At 44.3% G+C, this 16523-nt stretch overlaps 1 protein-coding gene across 2 annotated transcripts in view; it reads left to right on the forward strand.

Annotated features, from left to right (window-relative positions):
• RAB41 (RAB41, member RAS oncogene family) overlaps positions 1-16523 on the forward strand; it is a 586928-nt gene that overhangs the window by 448810 nt on the left and 121595 nt on the right. The window lies entirely within an intron of this gene.

Consider the following 16523-nt stretch of genomic DNA (forward strand, 5'->3'; position numbering starts at 1 on the left):
GGACATCTCACAAAAAGTTACGGACTGGCCTCACACACCACCTGGTGTCATGCTTCATCACTGGCCAGTCCTCGCCCTCTAAAAACTCGGTTTGATAGAGGGTGGGCATACACCTGACGACAGGGATGCACTTCTACCTAAGTGGGGCCCAAAATAAATGAGTGAAGTTAAAAGCCATTATAGTAACCTCATTTCCTTTTTAATGATCTAGGAAACTATATGGTATATAAAAACAGGTGCACGGCGAAATTGGGAGAGTTATTACCCCCTCGCCGTATGAAATTGGGTCTGAAATTGGGTCGACATGTTTCTGCCTTATGTCAACAGAGGTACTCGGCATTCATCAGGACCTTAGTTCTTAAACAAATACAGGGCTCCACTCTTACCAACACTGTGGTTAGAGGAAACCAGCGGCGGAGTGACTATAGTCGCTCTCTGCTGTTTGTTTGGGTCAAAAGTACCCTGCAAGAAAGAAAAATAAACAACACATACTCAGCAACCGTTAGGTATGGGGGTCATTCATGAAAAAACAAACAAAAGCCACTACTCACAAATTTAAGTGCGCGTGGTGCAAGTGTATAACACGTGACTGACATACGTGAATACACAAGTGAATAAAACAAAGGGGGGAAATTACTTCCCACTTCTTACCTACAGCCTTAACCCTATGTACTCCATGGGAGGGGAAGTAAAAGAGAACCCCTGTAGTCAAACTCTGAAGAGGTAAGCATATAAAGACCAGTTTAGGCAGCATGATTGAGCCGAAATAAGCAAAAAAAGAAGAGACATACTGACGTGAACTGCATCCTACTATGCAAGCATCCAACATCCATTCATTCATAGCCCATCATCTTACTTCGTCAAGGTGCGTTCTCCGCAGGATCACCTAGCTGTGTACTGTACTCCTCCCCGGTGACGAGTGAGTATGGGTGGGGAATGTTGTTAAATAGCGCCCTTAATTGGTAAAGTGCCGGGAGGGGTCTGTTTACACCGTTGTCACGGAACCTCTGTGTGGAATCCGGTGTCCCAAATGCGCCCAGCACTTGTGTTGCCTGACTGAACCTGACTTCCGGGTGGTACGTCATTGCGGGTCCCATGGGAACCAATGTTCAATGACAACAAAGTAACGCTAGCAATATCAAGATACCGTACAACTTATTTGTGCGTTGCTCCCAATGGGCAGGACTGTTGTATCTGGTGTGCGTGCCAGCTGAAGCCGCGTCTAAAAAGAGAGCGGCGCCGGTGTTATCTGCGCGGTGGAAACACCCTTCTGTGATGCTAACACGTGGGAGGGGCCAAAACCGGAAGATTCCGTCCCACTGAGTAGAGGGATCGGAAGACAGGCAAATTGAGTCAAAGCAACCCTCGTAGAACACGCTGACCACCTCGCATGTCAAGGAGAGAATAATAATGTACAAAATATCCGATGCATAGTAGAAGAGGAGTTCCTCTATATATTATATTACACATTGAATATATACACAAAGAGACAATGTATCTCGATGTTAGGTGTATAGCAGTCCCATAATTAAACTGATAGTTCACGTATAGGTAAAGCGTAAGAAGCCCTGATCTAGGAATGTAAAAATTCTTTTAGGGGTATGCGGACCTTACGTAAAATTACCAGTTCAGTGAAGGAAATACATATAGTGTACCTTGTTCCCAGCTGGGTTTAAGCGGGTGGATTGAAAATCCCCTTTAGTCTTTGTCCCCATGGTTCCTATTCAGGTTACTGCCTTCCCACTTGGAGCCAAGGGATTTCATCATTTAAACCAACGTCCCACGTGCGTAAGCGGAACACCCAACGTTGTTCCCTTAGGAAGAGGGCTTGGCTTACGTCCGTTTTTCTTTTTTGCATAACCTCCAGAACCACCCATCTTATGTCAGTGTCTTTGTGGTTTGCCTCAAGGAAGTGTTTAGTCAGCTTGGTGTTGGATCTACCACACCGGATAGTGCTGCGGTGTTCATTAACTCTGGTTTTTATTTTTCTAGTGGTCATACCCACATATCTAAGGTTACATGGGCATGTCAGAAGGTAAACTACCCCCTCAGTGTTGCAGTTGCTAAAATTCTTTAGCCTCCAGGGATTTCCTGTCCCAATGTCAACTTCTTTGGTTGTGTATGTCTGGGGGCATGCTACGCAACTGCCACATGGGAAATGTCTGTATGGTTTTGACCGGCCCCAGAGTGTTCCTTGGTCTGTGGTTTCATTCTGGTATATTTGTGCCTGGACCAGATCATCACGTAGGCTTCTGCTGCGCTTAAATGCAAAGAGTGGGGTTTCCCACTGTTGGTTGACGCTATTCAAAATAGACCATTTCTTTCTGATGATATTTTGGATCCGATTTGATACAGGAGTATAGGTAGTCACACAGACTATCCTATTACTTTTTTCTTTATTGGTGGTTTCCAAGAGGCTTTCTCGATGGTTATTCCTGGCCCTCCTTTTCGCTTTCTTTACCATGGTCAACGGATAGTTCCGATCCAGAAGTTTCCTCTCCAGTTGATTCGCTTGTGCTTTGAAAGTGCTTATATCAGAACAGTTCCTTCGTATCCGGAGGAACTGGCCTACTGGAAGGTTCTGTCGTAGTGCCTTAGGGTGGAAGCTCTCATACAGCAATAAGCTGTTTTTGTCAGTGGGTTTGTTATGTACTTTGGTGTGAATCCCATCTGGACTCATAGAGATGACCAGATCCAAAAAGATGGCTTGATTACTACCAATGGAGTGTGTAAATTTCAGATGTTCATCCTTGGAATTAATCCATTGTGTAAATAAAGTAGCTTCTTCCATTGTGCCCCGCCAGATGATAAGAATATCATCTATGTAGCGTTTCTAGGTCTTAAGTTGTGCTGCATAGGGGTTATTCTGGTTGAAGATAAAATCCTCTTCAAATTGGTGTACATACAAACATGCCATGCTCGGCGCAAATGTGCTTCCCATGGAGGCACCGGAGATCTGGTGGTAAATGGTACCTTCGAAATCAAAGAAGTTCTCAGTTAAGGCAATTTCTGCACACTCTAAAATGAAAGGTATCGGGGTGGTGTAGATCCATTCCATATTCAACAGAATCTGTTCGATTACTGCCAGGGTACGTCTCTGCGGAATACTGGTGTAAAGCGCCTCAATATCCATAGTAATGAATATGTCTTCAGTGTTACTTATCTCAAGATCTCGTAGATGACATAGGACATCTTTTGTGTCACGTAAATATGATTTCGATTTTTGGACAATTGGTTTAAGAAACCAATTGCAAAACTGTGACAAAGGTTCAAGCAGTGAACCGATCCCGGACACAATTGGTCTACCTGTTGGTGGTGTTTTGCCTTTGTGAATTTTAGGCAGGATATAAAATCTTGCTTTTACTCTACACTCAACAATCAACCAACAGACAGAATAACTCCAAAGTCTAGTCCAAAAAAGAAAGCATTTTTAAACCGACAGTTGAACTAACCTTTACAATCTAGTTTGAGTTACAAGTCAATGGCCCTGGGTGTAATTCTTGTTGAGGCAATACACCCTCTCTGATCCCTTCTCTAATTCCTCAAATCCTCATACCTCCCCTCTACCCTCCAAATTGTCCCTCTAATCACCCCCCCCCCCCCCTTTTCTGGGAAATGAGGTCATATCTTAAATGAAGCATAGATACAGCCATTTATGCACTCTCTGCTCAATTCTCACCTCTTTGGTGTATTGGATGGACACAGTTGAGTCCTCGTTTGTCTCTTATGGTTCTGGCGGCCCTCCCACATGTCTCCTGTGGGTCCCGCATTGCGTAGCAAGGTTGCTAGACCTTGTGCCAACCCAGGTGCTGGTCGCCATCCATCTGCACAGCCTCTGAAGTGTGAGTGCGGAGCTGGCACAGGTGCACACCCAGCCACTGTAGTCTGTTTGCAGTGATTCAGCCCCACCTGGGCGGATGTCAATTGTGGACCGGGCCTACAATGGTCAAAGCAGTTGCGGTGCTGATTGGAACCTCATTTGGACCTATGACAATCACGGTGGTCACAGCCCCCTACCAGGCCTACATCGATTTGACAGCTGCGTTTCCCGCCTGGATCTAGAGTGAGAGACCAGGGGGACTCAACACATGGGTTCCTTATAGCTCGCTCTTGTGCCGTCAGCTGTTTCTGGATGCCCCTCAGCCACAAGAGACACACTGATCCTCTCTTCTCCTTGACAGGCTCTCCTTCTGTTGGGTCTGGCAGACTCCTTCCTTCTCCCAGATTGCAGGCAGGATGCCAGATGCTTCAGGTAGATCCACAACACCTCCAGCAGAAAGTGTGAGCTTTGGATGATGTCTCCTCACCTGTTGAGAGACTGGCTCAGACACACACTGCCCTGGTTTTCACACCTGTCCTTTGAGTAGTCTGTACAGTACACTATTTTCCTGGTCATAAAGGAGTTTAAACTGGAAAAAACGTGTGTTGGTTTGGGTGCCACGTTTATACACAGCTTCTGTACAGGGGATGTGGATCCCCTTTCTCAAGATGCTAAAGCAGAACCACTGTGGGGAGGTTCTTATTTCATGTGTCCTTCCCAGATTACTCTCCACAAACAGCTTGTGTGTAGAGTGAGTAATGCTTCCCCAGCAGGTAGCGCTGGGGCTGCCAACAACCTGGATCTCTGCATCAGAGGTACAGTAGGGTGTGAGGTTTCTGCACCTCACTGTCATCAGCCCAACTGAAGAAGTAATCTGGAGCAGACAAAAGGGCAGGACTCACTTTGAAACTTTCTCTCCTTACACAAGAAAATCTGCAAATCTGGCACATCATCCTTAATTACACAGATGCAATTGCAAATTACTGTAACCACTGTGACAGAGAGGACTATGAATATAGTATTACTAACTTGCTTAGCTATGTATTGTTTAATTTTTCATTCCGTTTCACTTTTAGGTGTTTTATATTAGTATAAATATTTATTAGTTTTAATATTGTGCATTTAGTGTGCAAGTTATGGTTTGAACAGTTGTTTTTAGATGAATCACCATGATGAATGTGTTAAGGTGTTAGAACAAAGACAACTATATCTTCACTTTAACCTTTTTTTTATAATTATATTCTATATCCAAGAGTTCCCTGTATGGTCAAGCCCTGTGTCCAACCCTCCCCAGATAACCAATCATCACTGCTCATACCATCGACCATTCACAGTGGAGTTGGGTAGAGGGCCTGCCCTGCACCCATTCTGCCACAGGTGTGCAACTGTTGCTGTGCACTGGTGTTCACCATGCAGAGTGAGTGTTGGTCTACGACCAACCCTTAAATGACCCAACCCCCCACAGGTAACCATTGTAGGCCTTCCGCCATGCGCAGCAGAGGTCAGCAGAGGACCTGACCGTCCTGCATCCACCCCTATAGTGTTTAGTCCGTCTTGTTGACAGTCTTTGATTGTGCGCACTGGCGGTTGTCCGCAGGGTCAGGCCTGGCCTCTGATCATGCGCCTCTGCTCCAACCGTCACAGGCAGCCAGCCCTCACTGCTCAGGCCTTCGCTGGCCCTTCCTCCCTACTGCCATCCCACCACAGGCATGCAGCCCCTGCTGCATATGGCCTTCAACCATGCGCAGCAGGCGTTGGCCGCGTGGTTTCTGCACGGTGCCAGTCCCCACTGTGCTGGATTTCAGCCGTGGCCATGGAGTTGGCCTTTGGCCTTGCCACAGGCATGCAAACACTGCTGCACATGGTCTTCGACCATGTGTGGGGAGGAGGGTGTTGGCCAGCCACTGTTCTGAGAAAGGAGTGTTTGGCTGCAAGATATAATCAACAACAAGACCGTTATTTTATTTTAATTATTTTTTGTTTGATATCAAATCCGAGGAGGGTCCACTGATCCATACGGAGGGTCTTGCCCCAATTGTGTTACATGCACTACACACACATATAAATTCAACATACACAGGATGCCAGCACACGGTTTTGGTATACATATACAATGGTTCCCTTACCAATGTAAGGAGTACTTTGTGTGAAAAGCTAAGGAGGCGTAAAGATTTAATCAAGTATTCCACTCCTGAGCCCATCTAAAACATTTCAAGGCGATGATATACTGCAGTCAGTTATTATATTTGATTTTCATCAATAAACTGTGGAAGAGTTGCATCTGTTCCAGTTGTGAGACCGTTACGATCACTTATGAAACTGGAGGATTCTAATGAACCACGGACTGATGCGTATGTCTATTCACTATACAGTGCTCTGACTCAATGGTTATCTACTTTGAGGATGATGTCATTTATTTGTTTTTAATCTTTATGGTTGAAATTTGATAGTCTATCATAACTTATTGGTTGGACTCTTAATGTACTATATTTCATACCAAAACTGAATATTGTAGTTTGTGTATCATTGTATTCACAACCAACCGTTTTCTTTGTCACATTTCAGCTGGGGACCTTTAACAGCCCTGTCGCTAATCACTAGCACTGCGTCATCACATGGAGTTCCCACTCAAACATTTTCTATCACTGTTTATTGATGAAAACAAAATGTAATATGATTATGATAGATCATCTCCTTGCAGTTTTCTGGAGGAGCTCAAGAATGAAATACAAATCGTTACCTCTGCTTAGTGTTTGTACAAGCAAAGTGGTTCTTGCATGGTTAATCCGAGGGAACCATTGGATATGTATACCAGTTTATCACCCAGGTTCCCAGCAATACTGGGTCCCCCCATGCTGTTTCTGTAGCGCAATGTTAGGGACATACAAATAGTGATACCCAAGTACACCAGTAGGCCCCAACCCCTGTGACACAGATAAAACAAAATCTGTCCTCACTGATGAGTTTCTCTGAAACATGGCAAGTTGCCTCCCCTTCATTCGCTACACCTAGGGTATGGACAGTAGTCCTCTGCCACCAATCGTGTGCCCATCCAGGTCACAGAGCATGTCCAGGATCTCAGTGTTGATTGTTAAAGGCGAGGCTACGTGCTGGGCTTCTTTTTGCTTGTTCTTCTCCACAATATCAGAAGGTAGCTTTGGTTCTGCCCTGGACACCACTCTGCTGGCCACAGTGTCTTTGCTCTGGACCTCCGAAAACGTGTTGTTACGGCTGCTAGAAATTAAAATGCCATTGACCACCTCTTAATCGGATGTTTTGCCTACAGTCATTCGACACATAGAAGGACAGCACGAGACTACCACCGTACAACTGGTATCTTATTGCTTTTAATAATACCAAAAGTTTCTAAAATGATATAGAACTGTAATTTCTCTCCATGTCCAACACCATGTGTAAAAATAAAATTATCCAGTATTGCCTGAATCATTCCCCGTCGTCGAGTTGGGAGTCCCACGGTATAATAATTAAGCAGTATTCAAATAATTCCATAGGCTATAATGGTCCTGAGCAATGCTAATATAGCCTATCTATCTCTTTTTTTTTTAAATGTTGAATGCAGCCAATCAGCTGTTCGTACCCTCTAGAACCTTCCCAGCAGAGGCAGTTTTCCTCAGATTTTCACAGCACGTCGTGTGTGAAGGGAGTCTCCCTGAGTTCTACTCAGTTTTTTCTAACCTTTCAAGTTTTTTCTTCAAAACATTTCTACTCATCATGTCTGTTAAGAAAGGCCTTTTTAGGCCCTGCAAGACCTGTTGCAAGAAAAGAGTTCATGTTGATGACCCTCACAAGAACTGCATCTACTGCCTCTATCCAACCCATGAGGAAAAACAGTGCAAAATCTGTCACACTTTATCTTCTAAGACCTTAAGATACAGAGAAGGGAGGTTGCTTCTGTGGTTGCAGTCCACTAAGCACCGCAAGTAGGAGGACAGTGAGGGTTCCCCTAGACCTCAAAAAAGAGCAAGGTCTGAGGAGAAAGGCTCTGGAGAGGGTCAGAAACACCTTAAACCCTCTCCAGAAAGCAAGAGCTCAAGAAAGGAGAAGCATTCTAAAGTCTCCTCTGAGCCTTCGTTTTCTCTTTCCTCTACCCCTTTGAGGAAAGAAAAGAAGCACCACAGAGCATCTTCATCTGATCCTGGAAAGAGCAGGATTGAAAAATCCCCATTGACGACGGCACCGTCGACGACATCCACTGGGTCATCGACGATGGCAAATTACACTGTTTTACGACGTCGGCCCCGTCGACATCACACACGATCATGGCCATCTCCGAACCCATACCATCGACTATGATATCGTCGACGCAGTCATCACTGATGTCTGCACCGTTGACGCAGTCGGTGAGAATTTCAGTGATGAAGCCTTAGAAGAATCCGTCGACGTCCACACCGTCGATGCCACTTCTGTCGCTGACGACAGCACCGTCGGTGGCAGTTTCGTCAACGACAATATCGACGAGACCATCGATGACACTACAGTCAACAACGATACAGTTGACGATGATTCCGTCGACAACAACATCGTCGACGACAGGATTTTCAGCTGCTCTAACCAGAAGCCCGTCGACGATGATTAGGGTGACGAAGAAATATTTTCATCCTGAAATGTTGGCTTATAGTAAAATCTCTGTTAGCTCCATCGCACCTTTTGGACCTTTTGAGAATCTGATGAGGATGAAGAATAGGATGATGGTATGTCCGGATCAGCACACAGCCCTTCTGAGCTGCACGTGAAGTGCCAGGGTTTTGAAGAGGACTACATTTCTGGCACCACCGCGTTATTATCAACACATCTCATCGTCCTAGAGAGATGGCTCATCTGCGGCCAACCTTAATTCAAGATCTTCAAGCTATGCTATCAGATTACAGGCAAAGATTTCCATCTCAAAACGTTCCCAAGGAATTTCCGGTGCAAACGCAGATCCATGACAAACCCAGTTCATCAGCAACATCTACAGTACCACGAAAGGCTGATCCAATAAACCCTTCCTCATCAGACAAAGAGCGAGAAGAAGGCGAAATCCCAGATCCAGCTGCCGATCCCTGGGAGGAGGACTACATTATTCCTACTCCTTGCCCTCCGTCCCACCATCCTGCGGATTCCCCCCCAAAAGACATAGGGGGTTTCCACAACTTAATGGAGAGGGCTTCTAATAGATTCCATCTCCCCATGGAAATTAAGCATACAGGCTGCTTCCTGTATGACTTTAAAGAGGAAGCTAGAAAGTCGATGCGCACAATTCCAATTATTGACTATGGCCAGAGGTTGTAAAGATAATGATGACCCCGCACAATGCCACCAGTGCTCTCTCGCATAGAGAAAAAGTACAGAGCCCCAGAAAATTCCCCTTCTTGTCTGACTGGCCATCCGAAACCAGATTCTGTTATTTCACAAGCAGCACAAAGGAGATCTAAGAACCCGCCCACCCCGATCTCCACTCCTCCGGACAAAGGAAGGCGTAAGCTTGACCTTATGAGAAAGCGATTCTCCGCCATTTCTGCTACTACTATTAAGGCAGCAGGCGCTTTGGCTATCATCGGACTTTTACAGACAAATGTGGTCTGATATGGCTTAGTTAGTAGACCTTATTCCAGAAAGATCCTCATAGAAGGATAACGGGCAGCCTCGGAAACAATCGATTGCACTATGGACCTAGCCAACACGGGGTTCTGCCAACTGGCAGGAGCGGCTGTATTAAGACGCCAGGGGTGGTTAAAGGCAACCACATTTAGACCAGAGGTCCAGTCTAAAGTTCTGGAAATGGCATTTGATGGGGATGCCTTATTCGGCAAACATATTGATGAGGCGCTTCTTTCCATCAAAAAGGACACAGATACTGCTAAATCCTTAGGTTCCCTCCAATACAGAAAGATACCGTTCAGAGGGGCAAAAGGACGTGGTTTTTCCACTTACAGAGGAAACTACCAAGGAGCGCAACAATACCAGCCCTACCAGACACAATATAGGCAATCCTATCAACCTGCTGCCTACCGTCACAGGCTACGGTTGGTTTCTCTCGCCAAGGGGGCTGAAAGAGAACATCGACCCAAGGCAAGGACAATGGAAGAAAACTTGTGATTTTACCCGGGTACCAGCTTCCCCCTCACCTTCCTCTCCCATGGGTGCACAGATATCCAGTTTCCTCCAGCAATAGGAAAGTAGAATATCGGACCGTTGGGTATTGGATTTGATCGCCTTTGGTCACATACTGGAGTATGTAAAACTCCAACTACACCACCCTGGGGAAACCCTTCCCCTCGTCTTCACTTATTGCAGAAGGAAACGAAGATTATGCTCGCAAAAGGAGCCATAGAGAAAGTTCCAGCTCTGCAAAGAGGGCAAGGTTTCTACTTCTGTTACTTCTTGATTATGAAAAAGTCAGGGGAATGGAGACCAATTTTGGATCTCAGAAAGTTAAACAAGTTCCTAAGGAAACAAACTTTCAGGATGGTAACTTTGACCGAGATCTTACAGCGTCTCAACAAAGGAGATTTCATAACCTCCCTCGACTTGGAAGACGCATATTTCCACATCTCCATTCATCGGAAACATAAACAATTCCTCAGAGTTGTATTGGCTGGTAACCACTTCCAATTCAGGGTTCTCCCTTTCCACCTCAAATCAGCACCCAGGATGTTTACGAAATGCCTGGCACCTGTAGCGGCAGTTGTACGTTCTCAAAGCCATCAAGTATTCCCATACTTGGATGACTGGCTTTTAAAGGCTTCTGCGGCAAAGCAAGTGCCCAGAACCATCAACGCTTTTTTACAACTGTTCAGCAAACTAGGGTTGACAGTCAACATCACAAAGTCATCTTTAATCAACATCACAACGTCCTCTTTCATTCCCAATCAAATATTACCATTCCTGGGAGCCAGATTGGACGCAATCCAATGCAAAGCATTCTTGTCGGAAGAACGTCAAACCCGACTATGTCTTTTGGCTACGGCCATATCAAGAAACAAGTCTGTTTCGGTAAGGAAATACAAGTCACTGCTAGGGGTGTGCTCTTCAGCGATCGACTTGGTCCAATTCTCAAAAACAAGGTCATATCAACAGCCTGGGGTTAAAGGCCATATTCCTCTCCTTACAGGCTTTCCTGCTGAGGATAGCAGGCGCCTCCGTACTGGTCCGTACAGACAACACGGCCAGTATGTTTTACATAAACAAACAGGGAGGAGCAAAATCTCTCACGCTTTCTCTAGAAGCGCAGGAACTGTGGAGCTGGGCAATAAAGCACAGGATCTCTTTCAAAGCCAAGCATGTTTCAGGTCTACACAACACGTTGTCCGATGCTGTCAGCAGAGCTACAGACAATTGCCACAAATGGAAACTCAAATCGAGTCCAGTTGAAAAGAGTATTTGCACTATGGGGGAAACTAGCTCTGGACTTGTTTGCCACGAACATCAACACCAAATGCCAGTCCTTTGCCAGCAGGTACCCCCTCCTGGGGTCTCGGGGCAATGCCCTTTCGATGCGATGGTCAGGGATATATGCCTACGCTTTTACCCCCATCACATTGATCCCCAGAGTACTGACCATAATGAAGCTGAAAGGATGTCTCCTGATTCTCACCGCACCCAGGTGGCCCAGGCAACATTGGTTTCCGGAACTTCTTCACTTCTCAGAAACAAGACCTATTTGTCTGCAGCTGCTTCCTCCTCTTTTGTCCAGGGACAATGGTCAAGTGCCTGAAAAGGTTCAGCACTCTGTCCATCATCTCCTTGTGTTTGCTTTGCTCGCCCGAAGTTTGCATGGTATGCCCAGACGTGGGTCCCTTGCTAACTTTGCCACTGGATTCAAGCTAGCCTGGCTGATGAAGGGTGTTACTCAGAAACCGGTCTCGGGGTGCTTGTTTCCGGTTCAGGGAAGACCTGGCTTGGCAGTTCGGGCTGGACTGTTCCCATGAGGCATAGGGTCAAGACTGATTTGCATATAGCTGGATCTGAACTGAGGTGGCTAAGTAAGCTAAAGAATGATGATGGATTCAACCCAGATCTGTGACTGGGGGTGAGTGTCTGAAAAGTTTCAGCGCTCCGTCCATCATCTAATTGTGTTTGCAATGGTCAAGTGCACCATCTGAATCCGGAGCCTCTGCATTTACACGCCTGGCTCCTGAATTCTTGGAATTTAAAGACATCGGCATTTCTCAGTGTAGAGCTATTCTCTCAAAATCTAGAGCAGAAGGCACCAACAAGACATACAAACTTAAATTGAAGAGATTCTGTGTCTTTTGCCAACGAAATGACCTGCATCCATTTCAAATATCCCCGCAATAGATTTTGCCATATCTTCTTTGTTTGGCAAAATCAGGTTTAGCCTTCTCTCCGGTTAAGGTGCATCTGGCTTCCATCTCTCACTATAGAAGAGCTTCCAGTGGCCCTTCTCTTTATGCCTCAAGCCTTCTCAAACAATTTATAAAGGGTCTGTTCCGTGCTTTCCCACTAGTGCGATCACCCCCACCCAAATGGAACTTAAATGTGGTTCTTGCTCAACTCATGAAAAGACCATTTAAACCCATTCATAAAGCTGAATAGAAATATCTTGCATAGAAAGTCGCCCTTCTTCTGGCCCTCACCTCAGCCAGGAGGATAAGCAAAATCCAGGCTTTCACTATTAGTAAACCCTTTTTAATTGTTTGATACTAAGGACTAAGCCCACGTTTATCCCTAAAGTGCCTTCTCAGTTCCACCTCAATGAGTCAGTTATACTCCGTCTCAGATTCTATCTTCAGAGAGTTAAGGACATTCGAAAAACTGATCAATTACTTGTTGCTTATGGCCAAGGCAGAGAAGGGACTGCAATAACAAAAGCCACTATCGCAAGATGGATATCGGCTGCAATCCAATTCTGTCATATCAAAGCCAACAAGAATTTGAAAAGGATAGCAAAGGCTCACTGTACCAGAGCGGTTGCAACTTCTGCGGCCTTCTTTGCAGCTGTTACGTTAGAGAAGATCTGTCATGCTGCAACCTGGAGTACCACTCATACCTTCATGCAGCACTATTGTCTGGAATCCGCACAAGATGCAGATGCGGCAGTGGGCCAGGCAGTACTTCGCCATTTTTTTCCATTAAGTTAAGCCTCTCTCTAACCCTTGGAAAGATTATTTTGTTTTTATGGTGGTTGCAAAAAATATATATATCAACACACCAAGTCGCCCAAGGAGAAGGAGCCACACATGAAGAGTTGAGCCGTTTATTCCTGGGCAAAATCAGAGGCAGTATGCCCCCCCCAACTTGAATACAAATTGCCAGCTCGACGTGTTTCGGACAGGTAAGTCCTTGATCACAGGCTTTCGGCAAAGAGACAGCAGCCTTGATGTGCAACTCGTGATTAAATGTCGTCCAGATCCCGCCCCAATGGGCGCCGGCAGTGAAGCCTGCTGGTCCTCGTAGTGCACCTAATATCAACAAATGGATGCCGCTGTAAAAAGTTCCATCAATAAATCCCCAGTGGGTAAGTGGGAAGGCACACTGCTCCCGATGTCCTTGTGCCCCCAACAATAATAGCCTCCTCATTCCTCACAGTGCCCGTGTTTAAGAGAGCTTCAGATCCGCCAGGTTATGGCAGCGGGGCTCCTTCGGCTCACCTCTTCGTGTGTGGCTCCTTCTCCTTGGGCGACTAGGTGTGTTGATGTTCTGCGGCTCGGGGCAACTAAATATATATATATATATATATATATATATATATATATATATATATATATATATATATATATATATATATATATTCACTTAAAAAACCATAGGTTTCACACATGTTATAGTTAGGTGGATATTTCACTTGTAAAAAACCAATGAAATTCCCCCGTTATAGTTAGTTCAGATAACTATAACTCGCGCGCCCGCAATCCTCTGCTCATGACGTCACAATATTACATCACTCATGACATGGTCAGTGGCATCACTCTTGACATCACTGATGACATCATCCTTGTGACAGAGTGGCGGTCGCGCGAGTTATAGTTATCTGAACTAACTATAACGGGGGAATTTCATTGGTTTTTTACGAGTGAAATATCCACCTAACTATAACGTGTATGAAACCTATGGTTTTTTCAGTGAATTTGTACGTTTTTTTAAATGCTAAGTTATGTATGTATTATTATTATTTTTTTATATTTATTTTACAATAAACTACGTATTAATTTTTTTTTTAAATGGTTTTTCACGGTGCGCGCACCCCGCGTTTAAAAAAAAAAAAAATTACATGTTTTTTTCTGCCTTCAGGGACCCACTGACAAAGGCTAGGGGGTCAGGAACTCTCTACCCTGCCCCCTTTTCACGTTTGCCACCTTTCTTTTCCACTCTCGCACTGAAAACAAACAAAATGGCGGCCGACACTTCCTGATTTCGACTGATTCGAACGTTGACTGACATGTAACCACCAATCAGAATTACGCTCGCGCACGTTCGGGTGCGCACACGGTGCGCGGCTATAGATATTTATGTGCTTTAACTGCTATTTTCTCAGAAACTACCGAACAGATTGACTCCATATATGCAAAAGGCACATCCCTGACCTGAGGACTACCTCTTTGCCAAATTTCAAGTAATTCTGTTCAGCCGTTCGGGCTGTACCTTCGACTAAAGGTCCTATGGGAAAATGCATGGGGAAAACGCGTTTTGGGACCCCCTTTTTTCTCGGCCCCCGCTTGACGAATCCCCCCCGAGACTGTGTTGACTTCTCCTTGGACCCATTACTTTGTAGATTGATTATGAGCTTTTATAAATAGTTTTACAAGCTTTTATGAATTCTCATGGATTTTTTTACGGGTTTTGGTAGATTTTTATAGGTATTTTAGTCACACCTCTGCTTTTCCAGCCCTCACTCCTCTACAATATCTTGAAGGGTTTTTTAACGGGCTCTATTTTGTCTTTTTTATCAGCACTATTACAGAACTCCAGCTGCTTTTGCACATTTGTGTTTTTTTTAGATTTTTTAGATTCTTTCAGGATCTTTTAGGGAATTTTCAAGGGTTGTATTTATTGTAGATTTTCCTTTTTTCAATAGAGATGAAAATAAACTTTCTAAAGGAAAAATCAGATCATGCTTTTGCACATAATTGTGGCACTTTATATTTATTTCTACCTCAGACTATGCATTAAGACATGTAACAACCACACTCAAGCCATATTCATATCATTCATTAGCATTCAGGCTGTTATGTATCACCTTCGCTGGGTCATTACTGGATTATGTGGCACTATTTTTTCTGTTTTATTAGTGATATTTTATCCTATTTATTAACAGTTTTTATATCGTGTTACATTCTTTTATCCATTACCAGTGTTGTTGTTGTAAATATATTTATATATGTATTTACATTATTTTTTTCACTTTGAATTTCACGAAGTGAACCAAGTGATATATATTTTACGATGATGCTGTTTTAATCTTATTTGTATTTATACAGATATATTGCATACATCATCTAGTAATTGTGTGATGCATTTAGGCATTTTATGGCGAGTGTATATTGAAATGTACCGAATCTGTCTTTCTTTGCAAGTCTTTTTCCTGTGTCTATGATCACCTGACACAGGAAGTGAATTCACCCTGCATGTTTAAAAGGCTTTGGCAAACTGTTACCTGTGTGTGATCAAGGGCACGGCTGTGCTCGAAACGCGTCACTTAGCAGAGGAGCAGAAATAAAATCTTCCTGCCAGCAATTGGGGTCCGTTTACTCTGTTCGCCGCTGCTGCTGCGTGTTTGTAGCGGAGGTTCGAGGAGTTCAAGGAGTTGCATATATATATATATATATATATATATATATATATATATATATATATATATTCAAAACATGTTAAAGTCTCCCACCATCTGCAACTGAAAGATAGGATGTCACTGATTGCTATGAAAGATACCCCAATACTGGATAAGAAAATAAGTTACTTACCTGTAACTACAGTTATCCAGTATTGGTATCTTTCATAGATTCACATGCACCCACCCACCTCCCCGTAGAGGCGGTTTCTGTTTATATATCAGGACAATCACTTCTCACTTGTGCTGGGAAAATCTGAGGGAAACTGCCTCTGCTGGGAAGGGTCTAGAGGGTGCTAACAGCTGCTTGGCTGAAGCCAACATTTGGTCCTTTTTTTTTTTTTTTAAAAAAGGACATAGGCTATATTAGCATGACTCAGGGCCATTATAGCCTATGGCATTATTTGAATGCTGCTTAATTATTATACCGTGGGACTCCCACCTCGACGACGGGGAATGATTCAGGCATGTGAATCTATGAAAGATAGCAATACTGGATAACTGTAGCTACAGGTAAGTAACTTATTTTCATATGACTACAGCAGGTGAGTAAAATAATTATTTAAATGGGACAAAGGGGAGACTGATGCATCCTGGTCGGAAGGAAGGCCCTTAACCGGTAAATCAGTACCTGCTGAATGCATTAAACCTACTTTCTCCAGCTGTGAGCAGTGTAATATATTATCTTTTTGAATCACAGTTCATTCAAGTTTTAATATCACAGTTAACAAAGTGCTCCGTACAGTGTGAATGTGTCCTATGGAACTCCACTAAAGTGTTGATAGGTTTTTCTCTCTCTCGCTCTGAGGCCTAAAGGAGCTGGCCTGTTGTACATCAACTGTTTTTAACCTGGGACATTCTCTCCTTCCCTCAGCCTAAAATCCCTTGTTCTTGTTTGTCATGCAAATCTAA

This window comes from Triturus cristatus, chromosome 5_2 (genome assembly GCF_964204655.1).
Source record: "Triturus cristatus chromosome 5_2, aTriCri1.1, whole genome shotgun sequence".
NCBI lineage: Eukaryota > Metazoa > Chordata > Amphibia > Caudata > Salamandridae > Triturus > Triturus cristatus.